The sequence below is a fragment of the Magnolia sinica genome, chromosome 11 (assembly GCF_029962835.1).
Source record: "Magnolia sinica isolate HGM2019 chromosome 11, MsV1, whole genome shotgun sequence".
NCBI lineage: Eukaryota > Viridiplantae > Streptophyta > Magnoliopsida > Magnoliales > Magnoliaceae > Magnolia > Magnolia sinica.
In genome coordinates this window covers 18,787,531-18,804,503 of record NC_080583.1, presented here as the reverse complement: position 1 = coordinate 18,804,503, position 16,973 = coordinate 18,787,531, and positions in this window count along the sequence as shown.

Here is a 16,973-nt window from a genome sequence, read left to right as displayed (position 1 = left end):
CAAGGTGGGCTTGGACATCCCATCTTGCTAGGGGCCTGAGATGTTGCTGACCTACTTTGGTGGGCCACACATTATTAGAGAATGTACAAAAGAAGATAAGAAAAAGGAGGGAGAGAGGAGCAAGATCGGCCATAGGTGGGAGGTCCCACCACTAATGGACCACCCACACACAAATCCACACCATCACTACATCATATACTTACATGCAAGCCAAGATACATCAAAATATGTTGCTGAATGGTAGGGATCCCTTCCCTACATGCATGAAAAGGCCTAGGTGGCCCATGAGATGCAAGAAATGAGAGGAGATCATCATGGTGGGTCCATAGAAAATGACCCTCTATGGAATGGATTGTGAAGCATCTAGGCCCTTGGCCTTCATCTTAGGAACCATATAGGGCCTCCACCATAGATTGGTGGGCCCTACATGCTTCCATGCATGTAACAAAAGGAAGAAACGAAAGAATAAGAAGGAGAGATGAAGCTAAGAAGAGCACCTACCTTGAAATATGTCTCCCAAACTCCAAGATCCAAGTACCAGGCTTTAAGAGGAAGATGCTTGATGGTTGTAGATGGGTTGCTAATGGCTAGATGGAGAGGAAATGAGGGAAGAAAGGGCTAGAAATGGGGAGGGAGCTTACAAGAGGGAGAGGAGAGGAAGAGATAGAGAGAATGAGAAGAAAGAGAGAGGGAGAGATGCTTGTAGGAGAGAAATGATTGCAACCTTGTTTGGAGGAGAAATTTCAGCTTTTCTCTTGAGAAATGGGGCTTTGGTTAGAGAAATAATAATAAGCTAGCAAAAGAAAGCGTATTGGAGGCTATAGGCTAGGTTTGTGGGTGGTTTATAGGTGATGGGTAGTGTAAATTATGGGATTTTAGGTGGTGTTGGGTATTGTGCGTTGAAACTTATGCATTAGGGATGGGACCATCTAGGAAAATGTGCACACCACTCCTAGGTGGGCCATGTGATTATGATCAAGGGCTATAACATGAGATGCACACAACTTATGATCTATACATTGGATGGATGCATAAGACACGTCGTTGGAACCGCAACAACGATGTGAACACAAAGGCATAGTTTTCGGGTCGATCCGAGTTGGGTCTATGTGATCGAACTTAAGGATGACCGCAAACATTACTCGAAGGCCGCGGGTCACTGGAATTTGACCGGTAGGACCGCGGGACCAAAATAAACGAGATGTACACTCACACACACACACATGCTCATATGCGAATTCGGGTCGGGTCTCACATCAATATTCTTTTTCATGTGATATTACAAATCATTTAAATATTAGTTTTAAATTAAAAAATAATAATAATTTCCACTCATTTGATATAAAAATAATTTTTTTTTTTTTGCATTCAATCAATTGTTAAAAATAATCTTAGATACAAGTATGTACAATTAAACCACTGAAATTCTAGTAAAAAATAATTCCTAGATGACAAAAAAAAACATAAATTTCCACCATATTCTAAAAAGAATGAAAAAAATAAATGTTTTAAGGCAAGTCCTTTTACGACATATCATAAACCGTCGCAAAAGCAACTAAAAACCGTTGTGAAGTGCTATTTTGGGCGGGAATTTGCAGCTGATATTCCGTCGCAAAATCAAAATTTATGACGGATTTAATCTGTTGCAAATTTATGACAGATCACAATCCGTCGTAAAGCCATTGTAAATCAGATTTTAGCGACCGATTTTGTTTGTCACGAAATTCTTTGAACGGATTTTTGAGACAGGACTGGCGACAGACCTTTTCCATAAGCGACGGATTAAATTTGTCATTAAACCAAGCGATCCGTCGCAAATTCACAATTTGTGTGTGTGTGTGTGTATCAAGGCAAATCTAAATCTCAGGTGGACCACACCATAGGAAAACAGTAGTGATTGAATGTCCACCATTAAAATCCTCCAAAGGCCCAGTATAATGGTTATTTTGACATTCAACTTGTTGATTTGGTCTTATAGATAGCCCAAGATAGAGAAAAAAACAAATATCAGCTTCACCCAAGACTTCATTCATCCCCTAGAAGTTTTTAACAGTGAGCATTCAATCAACATTTTTTCCTATGAGGTTGTCCACATGATATTTGTATCTATCTCATTTTTGTGCACATACCATAAAATAATCTGAAAAAACAGATGGTCAGCATAAATGAAACACATATCATGGTGATGCCCATAGAGCACCAACCACTAGCCATTGGCTAGTGTCAAGGTCTCTAGCCAATCCGTGTTCATGATTTGCATGGTGTTTTACACATGATACACAACTCATATGTCACATGCAAGTGCCAGATTGGCATGTATATTCATGTGCAAAGGTTCATGTAGAAATGGTTTTCTATAAGCTTGAAATTAAGGAAAATTACCATTCGCTATTTCATAAACGACGATAGGAAGAGTTATGCCAGAATATGATTCACCAGCAATGTAGAGAGGATTTGATAGCAACTGCGGGTGAGCTATCAACCACTGTAACATGAATAAAACAAAACATTCACATCCATTCATCTCAATGGCCCATAAGGATAGTGCATGCAGTAAATATGTCACATCTGTTGTAAGCTGCTAAAAAGGTAGGTCACCTTGAAGATCACAGGACACAAAATTCAAGCAGATCCATTTATCATCACAAAAAACAATGATGAAGCATCAACACATCATCAAACATAAGGTTTCCATGATGGAAAATAATAGTTAAATCAAAGCAATTTTCATACTACTACTTCGCTTATCAATCTATTGCCTTCCTCTATTAATCTAATCATAGTTTAAACAATCCAAAAACCTTATTCGACTCCATCTTTACCCAGGTTGGGTTGACTCAAAGGCTCCACCATATCTTCGCTTGATTCGACTCGATATCAAGTATTATATTAACAATATTTGGAGCATTTTAAGCATTTAAAATGGTGAATTTACTATTATAAATATAAAAATCTCAATTATATAGCTATAGGCATGTAGTACGCTACTTGAGGAGTTAATCTACCTTTACAACTATCCTCAATCGAAAATTCACCAGGAACCTTTTATAGAAAAAAAATAGTTTCAAAAGGTAAGTGATTCAGTGTCTCAACTCTCATCGCACTGAGTCAATTGTCTCGAAATTGACTAAATGAGTTCTAACTAGTCAGAAAGCTTTCAAAAATGAGATTCCTGGTAACTCAGCTCGAAATCTCATGCCGTCAAGTAGCCTAGCTGGGTTTTGAGTAGAGCTAACAAGTTTTAGAATTATGATTCTACTGATTCGTCTCCTTTCCAAGCTATTATTACCAAATTCCTGACTAATGCTTTTTACATGCTTTTGGTTCTACTTGCCATTGTTCATCTCCATTATCATCATACCCTGCAACAATCAACTAGGAGTTATGTGTGATCTGTACAGATCCGCATGGTGCATTCGAAGATCTGGAGATATCTAGGGAGAGATTTCTTGGTAAATATAGCTAGAATGTATCAGACAGTGCCGTGTACTACTTGAGCGACTGAGGAGCAATCGTGCTCGAACGGTTACATGACAGGTAGTAAGAGGAGAAGCAAAGGAGGCCAAGTAATGGAGCTAAGACGTGGGAAGCATCCAAAAGGCAATAGTGGCGAATGGTTATGGAAACCGTCAGAACATGAGAAGGATCCAAATGATCGGATCAAAGATATTAATAACAAAGCAAAATAGCAAAGAAAGGTGTCTCATACCAAACCAAACAAACCGAATCTATCTTCTAAATTATCCTGTTGAATTACATTCCATAGTGTAATATTTACTTTCCAAGCCTGTTGTTTTATAGTCTGTAGTGTAATCCGTAGCAATAGCCAATTAACTGCTACTCTCTAGCTGTAATTTGAGTATAAGCTCTCGCACTGGATTTGGCTCATCCATTGGAAATGTGTTCTGCATCTGCCCTTTATGACCGTTAGTAAGAATCCTTTCTCCCATTCTAATTTGTCCCTATCGAAAAGTCCTTCCATATGAAAGCAAATGTGCAACCTATCATTGGAAGATGAACTCCACCCTCTGAATATTGCCTAATCCGATTTTACATAATGAACGAGTGCCTGAATAGGCAACCAATCTCGGTCATGCACTACATGTCTACCTATCTTGGCACTTGGGGTCATTGTTGTTCTGTTTGAATTGAAGCCGCGATTTCAATTCTGGCACACTTGCATACCTAGTGTAGAAAATAATGAAGAAAATAATGACAAATAATTTTCTAGCACGCCCAGTGGGACACTATCTCTAAATTACTGGTATAGCATTGCTAATGATGAATAAAAGAAGTTTCCGTATTGTCGGGGTTGGGCCCATCATGCCAACCACACCTCCAGTTGAGGACGTGCTGGTTTTTGCAACCCTTATGACATTGAACTTGAACAATAGTCCAACACCTGTTGTTGGGAAATAGGGAGGAGCGTCAACTTTTCGAACCATTCTTTCAGATGAAGTAGCAGTCGTACCTTAAAATGTTCATATGAGCATTCAGCTTGTGCAAGAATACGGAAGAGCCCAGGGGGGACAATTCCATATTCAAGCTGACAACACTAATCGATATATGGCCAGCCAGACTAAAGCCATGCTTTGATTGATAACTATAATGACTGAACGAACACCATCAGTAACATAATACCATGCCGAGGGAAGTTCGATTGGTAATCCAACTCCATTGCCACCAATGCTGCCTCTGCAGCATAATGCACCGACTGATTTAGTTAGTTAGATAGACATACTCATTCGCAATCTAACTTAAACACATCATGTACGTGTTACCAGAGATGGCTTCCATGACACCATGCAAGAATTAGGTGAGGACAGGAAGGTTAACTGTTGAATACATGGAAGGTGTTATAACATTTATAGAGTACATGAAACAAAATTCAAATGGGGATGACTGGCACAACTGTCCTTATGCCAAGTGTTGTAATATACGTGGGAAGATGACATTAGAAACCATTTCCAAACACTTGGTTTGTAATGGCATAGATCAAACGTACACGACATGGTTTCTCCATGGGGAACAACATCCTGAAACAGGTGCGAGTGCATCTATCGATAATCGTAACGAAGATGTGTTGCTGAGAATGGTTGATTTGGTGAATTGTTCACACCCCAAGTATAGGGTTACGATGTAGTAATAATCTCGGTAAGACTGAGGTCAAATCCACGGGGATTGAACCTTGTACGTATTTTGAAAGTAACCAGAACTAGAACTAGAATAAGATGAAATCTAAATCAGAGGGATTTAAGAGAATAATGGTGAATTATCTAACTAAAAACTAATGAATTTAGGTGGGAAACTAGGGTGTCAAGAATCCACTTGTAGAGATCAGGGAGATCTACTCTTGATTCCAGAACACAACTGGACTTAAAGTCCCATCTTCATCCAGTTGGAAGATATAACATTAAAAATTAACTATGAACTTCTTTTGATCTAGTTTTCAAGAGACAAGAAGGATGTAAATTAGACTTGATTCCATCACAAGACCATGCCCAGGAGACAAAGTAAACAACAGAATTTAACCAATCCACATCTAATCTAAGAGAGTTATGAACATATGGAAGGGTTCTGTCATCTAACCATGCCCGTGAGACGATGGTGAACAACAGTGCTCCTACGACTATAGCCTCTATACATGCATAGAAAATACTCAAAGCTATCGCAAATCCATTGTAATTTAAGTCACAGTAAACCATTAAAAACTATAAATATTCCATATAATCAAACTATAATCAAAGAGAGTCCTTAAAACATGAATCAAAGCCGTAGAAACCGTCCCATCATGTTACAAGCTTCACCTCTTAGCCCTAGCTAAGAGGTTTAGTCTGTCATAGACATGCTAGAAACTCTTAAAAACATTAAGGAAGAAAACGAAATGAGAAAGGAAGAAAAACTCCTTGAAGATCGCTGCCTCCACGCTATCTCTTTCCCTCTCCTCATGTGCATAGCCTCCATAGCTGCCCTAGATGATTTCTTTCTCTTCTCCTCTCCCTTATATAGACACCATGGGGGCCGGTTTGTGGCTGGAGTTAGTGGGAAGACCCCCTTTACGCAGCAACATGCATATGCAACCAAACACGCAAATCACCTTGCGTTTGGAGGAAGATTTCGGGCGGTGGACATTCTAAGAACCGTTTTTGGCTCATGGTTAGGCTAAAGACCCCCTTCCCGAGCTTTTGGATGGTTCGGATTAGAGATCCGACCATCATCTGGGCCGTACAACGCCCCGCAGCGTTTGAAAAAATCAGACGTATGTATGGTGCGAATTTCATTGCGTTGTGATACTCGGTGGGCCCCACAATGATGTTTTCTGAGAAATATGACCCGTTCATTGGATTCCTGGTGAAAAACCAATCAGGAATGAGTGGTTTTTATTGAGTTTTGGTACAGTCCACTGATGTTTTTCTTCCACCGTCCATCCTGCATTTGAACGGTGATCTGCGTGTGCATGTGTGCATTGGGCCAAAAGGCCACCTAGGCAATGGTCACACCACCCCCACCCCCCACGAAGCATATGGCATATGGATGGTTCAGATCATTCAAAGGGATGATGGATGGGATCCACAATCAAGAACTGATGAATGCCAGTCCATTCACAGGCTCCTCTATGTGAGAGAGGCAGGTCAACCGTCTAGTTGACCAAATCCGGGTCCGGTGCGCGTCCAGCACAGGTGCACTATGTACACGCACTTCAAGCATGGGATCCATTGAGATGTTCATGAAAAATCTACTCCATTCATCTTCTTCCCAATCCAATTTAAGGGGTTGAGAAAAAAATTGAAGCATATCCAGATATCGGGTGGGCCCCAAATCAATGATTTAGTTATTAATCTATCCGTTGGGCCACTTTCACAAGGATCCAATGGCTTAAATTTGATATGTATACTTAATTTATGGTCTTTAGGTAAAATATAAAGTTTCGAGCAGAACGGATGGTGGGAACCCTATGATCTTGCATTCTGGACGATTTCAGGCCCGTTTAAACCCAATCACTTGATTTTCTCGAATCTTTGGTGTGTAAATTCTTTGATCTCGGTCCACTAGGGTCTGTCCCTTGCCTTGGTGATTTATGAGCATTAAATTAATGCTTTTAGCACCCTTTTTTAGTACAGGCTCCTAAAGTCACCTTACAACACGAATGTGATTAAAATAAGCTATTAAATAGTATCATATTCGTAAAATCAGGTAGTAACTGGGGTCTAATATGCAATATTTGATCCTCAACATGAATGATGCTTTCGGTCATTTTCAACCCGATGAGTTAGATGCATGTATGGATGAAGTTAATAATGAAGATGATATTGAACCTTATGATGACTTAGGCAATGAGGCTTGGTATAGGAAGTTAATGGAGGATGCAAAACAACCGCTATATCCATCGTGTAAACCCGAGCATACAAAGTTGTCTATGATAGTGGAGTTAATGAGTATGAAGGTTAGGTTTCGTTGATCAGACAATAGCTTTACAGAGTTGTTAAAGTTGCTCATGAAAATTTTGCCAAATGAGAACTCTTTGCCAGATAGTACTTATAATGCAAAGAGGTTGATCAGTTCATTGGGTATGAACTATGAGATAATACATGCATGCCCTAACAATTGTATGTTGTACTGGAAGGATCATGTTGATAAGTAGTGTTGTCCAAAATGTGGAACAAGTAGATGGAAATTTGATAGTGTTGTAAGGTCAACCATCCCACGTGTACCTTGTAAGGTGCTAAGGAACTTCCCATTAACACTGAGGTTAAAAAGACTCTACACTATAACAGAGATTGCAAAGAATATGATACAGCATTCAAAGTCGGCTCAAGATGATATTTGTATGTGTCATCATGTGGATTCGTCTATGTGGAAGATTGTAGATGAAAAGTATGTTGATTGTACTGCAGAGCCACATAACATTCGTTTGGGACTTGCAACGGATGGATTCAATCCTTTTGGGAATATGAGCAACTCATATAGTTGCTGGCCTATTATGATTGTTACGTATAATCTCCCACCTCATTTATGCAAGCGAAAGGAGTTTACCATGTTAAACTTTTGATCCCTGGAAAAAAAAGGTCCAGGATATGACATTGACATTTACTTGCAACCATTGATTACAGAGTTGCTTGAATTGTGGGAAGGATCTGTGACATATGACTTGCACACTAAGAATATGTTCACAATGAGGGCAATTTTATTATGGGCAATATACGATTTTCCAGCATATGGACATCTTTCTGGTTATAGGACAGGAGGAAAGTACACATCCCCTATTTGTAGTGAGGAGACGAAATCAGTTTGGCTTGAACATGGAAAGAAGTTTGCATATATGGGACATAGAAGATTCCTGCCATCAGGTCATGACTTTAGGACCGACAGAACTAGATTCAGTGGGAAAAAAGGAAAAAGGAAGGCTCCGAAGCATATGAAAGGTTCAAATGTACTATGTAAAATGAATAATATTCAAACCATTTTCGGAAAGCAAGTGGGAAAGAATTTTTAAAAAGTCTAAGAGTGACCCGAACAACATTACTCCTTGGACAAAGAGATCAAACCTTTTTGACTTGCCATACTAGGAGCATTTGCCCATTCATCACAATCTGGATGTGATGCATGTTGAGAAAAATGTCATCAAGAACCTCATTGCAACAATCATGGATACAAAAGATAAGACTAATGATGGTTTACAAGCCCGTCAGGATCTTTAGGCTATGAAGATAAGAAAGTCTATGTGGCCTGAAGAAAGGAATGATAGGTTATTCTTACCCAAAGCTCTTTTCACATTGTACACATCTGAAAGAAACTTGCTTTGTCTGACACTGAGCAATTTGAAAGTCTTGAGAGGATATTGTGCAAACTGGACACATCGTGTCAATTTAGAGGATTGTCAGCTCAAGGCCCTCAAATCGCATGATTATCACATTGTGCTGCAGCAGTTGTTACCAGTTTTCTTGATGCACTCGTTTTCAGGAAAGAAGAAAATATTGCGCACTGCCATTTGTGAAATGTCAAGATTCTTCAACTTCATATGTTCAAAAGTTATTAATCGTGAAGAGCTTCAAAATATAAAAAATAAAATAGTGGAAACATTATGTGTATTCAAAAAATATTTTCCCCTATCTTTTTTTATTCCTATAACACACTTAGTGGTACACTTAGCAGAGGAGTTATAACTTTGTGGACCTATCAAATATCGGTGGATATATCCTTTTGAGAGTGAACATTAATTATCAGAATTTATTAACTTTCTTTTTTCTATTTTTCCTATTTATATCGATATCTGATTTTAATATGTATAGGATGATGAGAACATACAAAAAGTATGTGACGAATCAAACTTATCTAGAGGGTTATATTGTTGAACGCTACATACTAGAAGAGTCCATGATGTACTGCATGAACTACATGCCTGATAAGATGTTAGGAAGCCATAAGAGAGTAAAAAAGATATTCTATGATAAGGGTGATGAGAATGCCAATCATTTTTAAATCGATAAGGAAGGAAAAAGTTATCTTCTTACTAATGTGCAATATCAACAAGCACGTAGATGGGTATTACACCATCACGCTGAAAATGCTCAATGGGAGGGGTATGTTAACAAAAGTATTTGTTTCTATCCTTAGTGTTTTTAGATGGTACCATGTAAAGTAAAATTTTAATTTTTATATTATATTATATGTGACTTGTAGGAAGTACAATGCATACATTCATGGCCAAACACGTAGGGGACAAAACTGGAGGGGTAATCCATCTGTACAAAAAGAAGTAGACTACAATGCTTAGTTAAGGGATCAATTAGAGAATGAAGAAATGTCACAATTTAAGAGAATTGCTACTAGTCCTAGCTATAATGTCACATCATATAGTACATAGTCAGTAAATGGATATGTTTTTTGCACGTCAGACTCTGAAAAAAACTTAACAACACAAAACAACAGGGTCTCTATGAAAGCCTTAACTATGTTCAGGGCAAGTGTCAGGGATAAGAACTTGGTAGAATAGGAAGCCACCTACTATGGCATCATTAGACAAATTCTTAAATTAAACTACTTCACCTTCAAAATAACACTATTCTACTGTGATTGGGTGCATATCGAAAATACTTCAAATGGATGTTATGTATATCCTGAAACAAATCTGATATTTGTTAACCTGGGAAGATTTAGAAGGAATAGAAAGGAAAAGGATGAGCCATTTATCCATGCATCTCAGGCGGCTCAGGTCTTCTATTGCAAGGATCCGATAAGAGATGATTGGCATGTTGTATTAGATGTTCAAAAGCGATTGACCAAAGATGCATATGCATTTGAGGATCCGCTAGTGTTTGAGGTCAGGTTGATTGCAGGATCCTCAATCCCTTCCTTAATGGACGATCTGTACGACCGAACTAGTGAAGATATACAAGATGGGTCATATATAGAAATTGAATCAAGTAACTCACGTCTTCGGAAGCAGATAAGAAACTGATCAAGTTTCATATCAGGTTGAAGTAAATTTAATTACAGTTACTATATGATATTTTTTTCCTTTTCAATTCTTTTTCGAATTCAACAAAAACATGTTCATGTGTATAGCATCATCTCTTTATAATGTATAACAACATATTAAATAACTAATAATCTTAATTTTTTTATAAGAATTATGTCGTATGTAGGGCCTTCTTCTAGTTCTGCCCCAGGAAGCACTACGAAGATCAAACTTTTAATTAATTCAAATGGAGAGATTATTAGAGAAGGAAAAAATCAATTCTCCTCATTTTTAAAAAATGTGGTTAGGACACACTATCCAATTTCATACAAAGACTCGTGGCTTGTACTAAATACCATTAAAGAATATGTTTAGTCAACCGTTTTGGTAAGCATTGAAATACATGAGTTTTACTTTCTAATATTTATAATATAATTATTGTTGACTAATTGCCATATGTAATAAAATAGTAGGCCAAATATAATGTTAACAATAATCAGAGATGTAGAAAATGTATAATTAAGAATGTTAATGATATATGGAAGGACTAGGAGAACATATTGTGAGTAAATGTCTTGGATAAGTATGATGCAGACAGGTAAAAAAATTGTCCTAATGGTGTGAAGCTAGAAGATTGGATCAAATTCGTTGATTACGAATCTATAGAAGAGGCGAAGTCTCATCGTGGAAAGGGAAAGGTATCCAAAAGAGAGATGAAGTTCCCTCACACGACTGGTCGACGGGAATCTGCTAGGACGACAGAATTGATGATAAGTTTTTAACATAACTTTAATTTCTTTTAATCCAATTTAAGAATGTAAAATAATTAACATAATTTCTCATTATAAATTATAGCGACAAAAAAATTCAGATACTCCTATCATGAGAACAGAATTGTTTGTGGCAATTCATACTAGATCCGATGGGTCTCTCCCTTCACAGGAGTTGAGCATCACAATGGAAAAAAATAAAAGAAATAGTTACCAATGACTCGGCTAGTATATGTAACGATTTAAATCACGACCTGGTTGCACAGGTTTTTCATTCATCCTCCTCGCTTTGACATACTTAGCTTTTTGAACCTTTTCTGTTACTAATATACATGCATTACTAATAATGGCGGATTATCATTTCAGTTTGTGGTCGTTGTCATACCCCAAACTCGGAAACCGGGCTCACAAAATTCTCGATCACTGAATCCGGTGCCGACAGCCTCCATAGTACCCCATTCTCGGCACCCAACGTCCATGTGCCAGATTCCGATCCTGGGATCCTACAAGGAGGATTTTTCAATGTACCTTTAACTCGTATTAAGCATAACCACAAGTATACCCAAATCACAAAGGCAACATCATCATCACATATCAACTAATATAAACATTTCAATACAATGTTGAAAGGGAAATACATATATAAAATAAATCAAAGCTCCAGACGACCGCTACACGCTCCAGGCTTAATGCTGCTGCAACCTAACATCACCTGCACGCATCTATCGTGCATAATCTTATAGAAAGCTTAGTGGGTGGTGAGAGTGTGTGTATAAGGTAAGTGCCAAGTAAGCAATATCAGAGTAAACGAAAATACTGAAAAGAAATCCGTAATCATACAATATCAGAAACACTAGCAAGATCATAAATCATAAGAAATCAGAGTAATACGAAAACATACTAATAGGCCCATAAATACATCAGTCTTATCCAGGCTATTCGACGCAGAAATATAATAAAAACAGTATCATATACTGATAAAGCAATGTAGATCGACTATACAATGCGGAGACAACAAGTCAAATATCAGATGTCGCTGATGCAATGCAATATACAAATCCTGATGAGTCCACGAATACCGTCAGTTGTATTTAGGTCATATAAATGCATAAACATAGTAACCCGAAATGCCATATGCGGTGGATTTAATGCGATATGTGGTGTGAATGGAATGACCATCCTCGAGTGTGAAGTCGGGATGATAGTACGTAGTATCACAGGTCACGGGGTCCATCACAAGGGACTTCTATCCAAACTAGTCCCATACCTAAATTTGGATAGTCAGACTCAATGTGGTAAACTCCTGATCTCAGGTTAGTCGCGCGCCCAACCGAAATCCTAGTCATGCGAATGTACACGTAACAAATAGTTGCGCACCACCAGCCCGAGTGAATAGTGAATGAATGAATGAATGAGTATGCAACGCCTGCTCAATAAGTTCACATATCAGTACGGTTCCTCTCTAGAAAATCACCGGGGTCTATTACACTCCAAACCAGGTTGCCGCCCCATCGCGCGCAACAAGGTGAGTGGAAGAGACCTCACTATCTGCCTACCAATATTAGGCTCGGCTCATCGATAGCGGACCCATTTCACGAGCTGGTCAGACTTAGCCTAGCATTACCCCCTCCTCTCAGGCAGGTAAGGCCGTACCCCCTTCCAACCAACCACGACACAGTGGGAGACGCGGCCTAACGGTATACGGCCCTCATGCGCTCATGCATCCACTCGGTCTAAACGTTGGAGCAACCTTTGAAACCAAGAGGGTTTAGGGACTTTCACCCAGGGATATCTATAGCACCCCATGTAGAACAGATTTTCGGTGTCCCATCTGGCCATCCATGAAATACCTGTGGAGGCTACGCCCCTGATGTCAATAGAGCGTACAATAATCACAACACACAATGCAAGATGCATGAATCATACAATCCAGTCATGCATCAATCTTGCGCATACCATGTACTCATGTGAGACAATCTCTACCTATCAGGGAGTCTTATAACAACATGCCCAATGTTATATGCAATGGTCAACCACATCTCATAACAAACATACAGATGATGTGTATGGGTATGTATCGTGATGCTATGCTGTCACATACTCATAGTCTGTATCAATAACTGGCACCGACAACCGGCATCGACAATCGGCCTCGACAATGTGGACATTAAACCAACATTACCCCCAAGGAGTGGCCCACATAGAGCCCCACATATAGTGGACTCATGGCCTCACAAAGGGCCTGATATACAACACCATGGGCCTCACTCAAGAGCTTAATACACATCACAATGGGCCTTTCACACGGGCCTAACATACATCACAATGGGCTCCATCGCCTGACCCTCAAATGCATTACAATGGGCCTCATCACATAGGCTTAGACAATCGGCCTCGGCAATCAAAATCGGCCTCGACAAACGAAATCGGTCTCAATACTCAACCCCGATAATCAGAATCAATCGATAATCAGAATGGTAAATCGGTCACGTCGATCAGAATCGGCAATCGGTCACGACAATCGGAATCAATCGATAATTAGAATCGGCAAATCGGTCACGTCAATTGGAATCGACAATCGGTCACGATAATCGGAATCATTCGATAATCAGAATGGTAAATCGGTCAAGACAATTGTAATGGATCGGTAATCAGAATCGGCAATTGGTCACGACAATCGGAATCAATCAATAATCAGAATGGTAAGTCGGTCGCGTCTATCGGAATCGGCAATCGATCACAACAAACGGAATCAATCGATAATCAAAATCAGCAAATTGATCACATCAATCAAAATCGGCAATCAGCACTGATAGTCTGGGTCGATAATCGGCACCGATAATCAGGGTCGATAATCGGCGTCGACCTCGATAATCGGCACCGATAATCAATAGATAAACAAAGTGGGGTCCATAGATGATCAGCCGATCAACCATAGTATAAAGATCGGCACTGAGACGTGGTTATATCAAATCCGATAGCACAGAGTCATCCGTCTACGGCGAATGGGGCCCACTTATTTGAGTTAACCCACGAAGAGGATGGACCTAACAAGGCCTAAGGGAAGGTCACAATGTCGACATTAAACCATCATTGCCCAACAATGTGGCCATCTAACCAACATTGCTCTTAAGGAGTGGTCCACATAAGGGATTCATATACAACGTAACGGCCACACATACATCACCTTGGGCCTCACATACATCGCATTGGGTTTCATACAAGGGCCTTAAGTGTATCACAATGGGCCACGCCCACAGGCCTCGCCCCTGGGCCTCAAATACCTTAGGTGGGCCGCATCAATGGGCCTCATATACATAACAGGTGGGCCCTGCTCATGGGCCTCATACACATCAAGTGACCTACATCAATGGGCCGCACCAATGGGCCTCTCATGGGCTAGGATCACATCTAAAATTATTTTAATAGTTGAAAGAGTAACATGTGTATCATTGTACACTATCATCCCATGGGGCACATGGCCCACTAATGATGATCAGCACTATCCAAAGATTGTCCACCACCGTCCAACACAATCTAGATGGTGTGGATATAACATATATATCCTATGGGCCTCACTAATCTAGACAGATGGGCGGAATGAATATACAATAAATACATCAAGGTGTGGCCACAGGACTTGCTGACGTCTTGCATTGGGACCCATTGCCGGACGGTTTGGATTCAAATACATCTAGGTGGCCCACAGAACTTGCTATCGCCAATTAAAGAAACTATATAGCTGGTGTGAGACCCACCAGCCAAACCGTTCCTCATCGGGTGGGCCCCACGTGGGACCCACCACAAGATAATATTAAATTATATAATATATCATGAGGGGTCCACCATTTATCAGGGCAGGACCCACAACATTCGGCAGGTGGAACTCCACCACCTAGCAATCTGGATGGTGGCAATACAACATATACATCAGGAGGTGTGGCCCACCAGATATTTGAATCCAACACATTGATGGTGTGGATACACCACACGTGCAGATGCGTGTCATGTCCAGACCCTAAACGGTCTGGATATAACATAAACATTACTGTGCAACCCACCGTCCAGTAACTGGATAGTGGAGATAAAACACATATATCATAGTGGGGTGATACAGGGCCTGGACGGTCTAGATTCAACCGCCATCAAGGTGGCCCCACTGATGAACGGCGTGAATAAGGCACATACATCATATCAAGGCCCCACCGTCCCTTACTGGACGGTGGTGGATGGCACGCACATGACAGGTGGGTCCAGCACCGATGGACGGTGTACGTATAACACCTACCTCATGTTGGCATCCACGGAACTCGCTGACACCTTCAGCACTAGCCACCGTCCAAATGAACGGTGTGGATTTAATGCATGCATCAAGGGGTCCCACCCCACACGTGTCACACGTGTGGGTAGTCCCATGCCATAGGAAAATGAATGGACGGTATGTATACAATACATACATCAGGGCGGCACTACGGCCCTTGCTGCGTTAGGTCAGCAGCTATAGGCTGCTGACCGTCCAATCAAATGGACGGCCCAGATGTGGCATACAAGTACGAGGTGGGTCCCACCCGCCACATGTTTCACACGTGTGGGTGAGCTACGTCCAGAACAAATGGACGGTTATGAATGTAACATATACATCATGCTGGCCCCATAGAAATGGATAGACGGACGATTCTAGTATAACACATACATCGCTGTGGGTCCCACGTGGGGCCCACCATAATGTTTATCTTCCATCCAACCCATTCATAAGGTCGCCCGTACCTGGATGAAAGGAAAAAAACAAATTTCATTTTGATCCAAAACTCCTGTGGACCCAACAAGGGTTTCAATGGCAGACGGTTCAATTCACACTGTTTCCTGTGATATGGGCCATCTGAGCTTTGGATGGGCCTGAGTTTTGGAGGGGACCCATGTCAAGAAGGGACCCACCTCATGAACGGTTTAGATGTCATACACACATCATGGTGGGGCCCATGGCTAGAGCCATGGGTTGTTGTCCACTCGCCCTTCCACCCGAGCGTGCACAGGTAACGCCTGCTGCCATTCTGACAACAGCAGCAACGCTGCTTATGAATTTTTTTATTTTTATTTATTTTCTGGTTTTTCTAAGGTTTGCTCATGTGGGGCCCACATTAGGTGAATCCACCCCGTCCAATGGCCCTCCATGCCTCAAAATAAGCAAAACAAGTCCAATATTGGGCCTGTTTCAATGTATAGAAACAACAAGGGATTTTTCAACACTAAACCCGCCGTTTGCCATGTTATGGCCCGCCTGAAAGTCTGATTGGTCCCATCTTTCGAATCAACGCCTAAAACGAGCTTGGGAAAGGAATGAATGGCGTGGATTGAATACATACATCAAGGTGAGGCCTACATAGATAGCCCTCTCAAAAGCTTTGAAAACAAAGCTGAAACGTGCTTTCCATTGACGTCCAACGTCCCTGGACGGTCTGGGCAACGCATGTACATAAGGTGGGCCCGGCTAGGTGGGCCACCAAACGGAGTATGGTGTGGGTACAATACACACAAAGTGGGCCCCACTTGTAGATGGTTTGGATAGAATACATGCCTCGTGGTGGGGTCCATTCAAGTGGGTCACATGACCACACCATCACAAAGAAATAAGGAAAGAGAGAGTGGGAGAAAGAAGCACCCACCTTCAAAACTACTACTCCTTCTTCCGCACTAGGGCAATCTAGCTCCAAGGAGAAAGAATCAATGGTTGAGATTGGATTTTA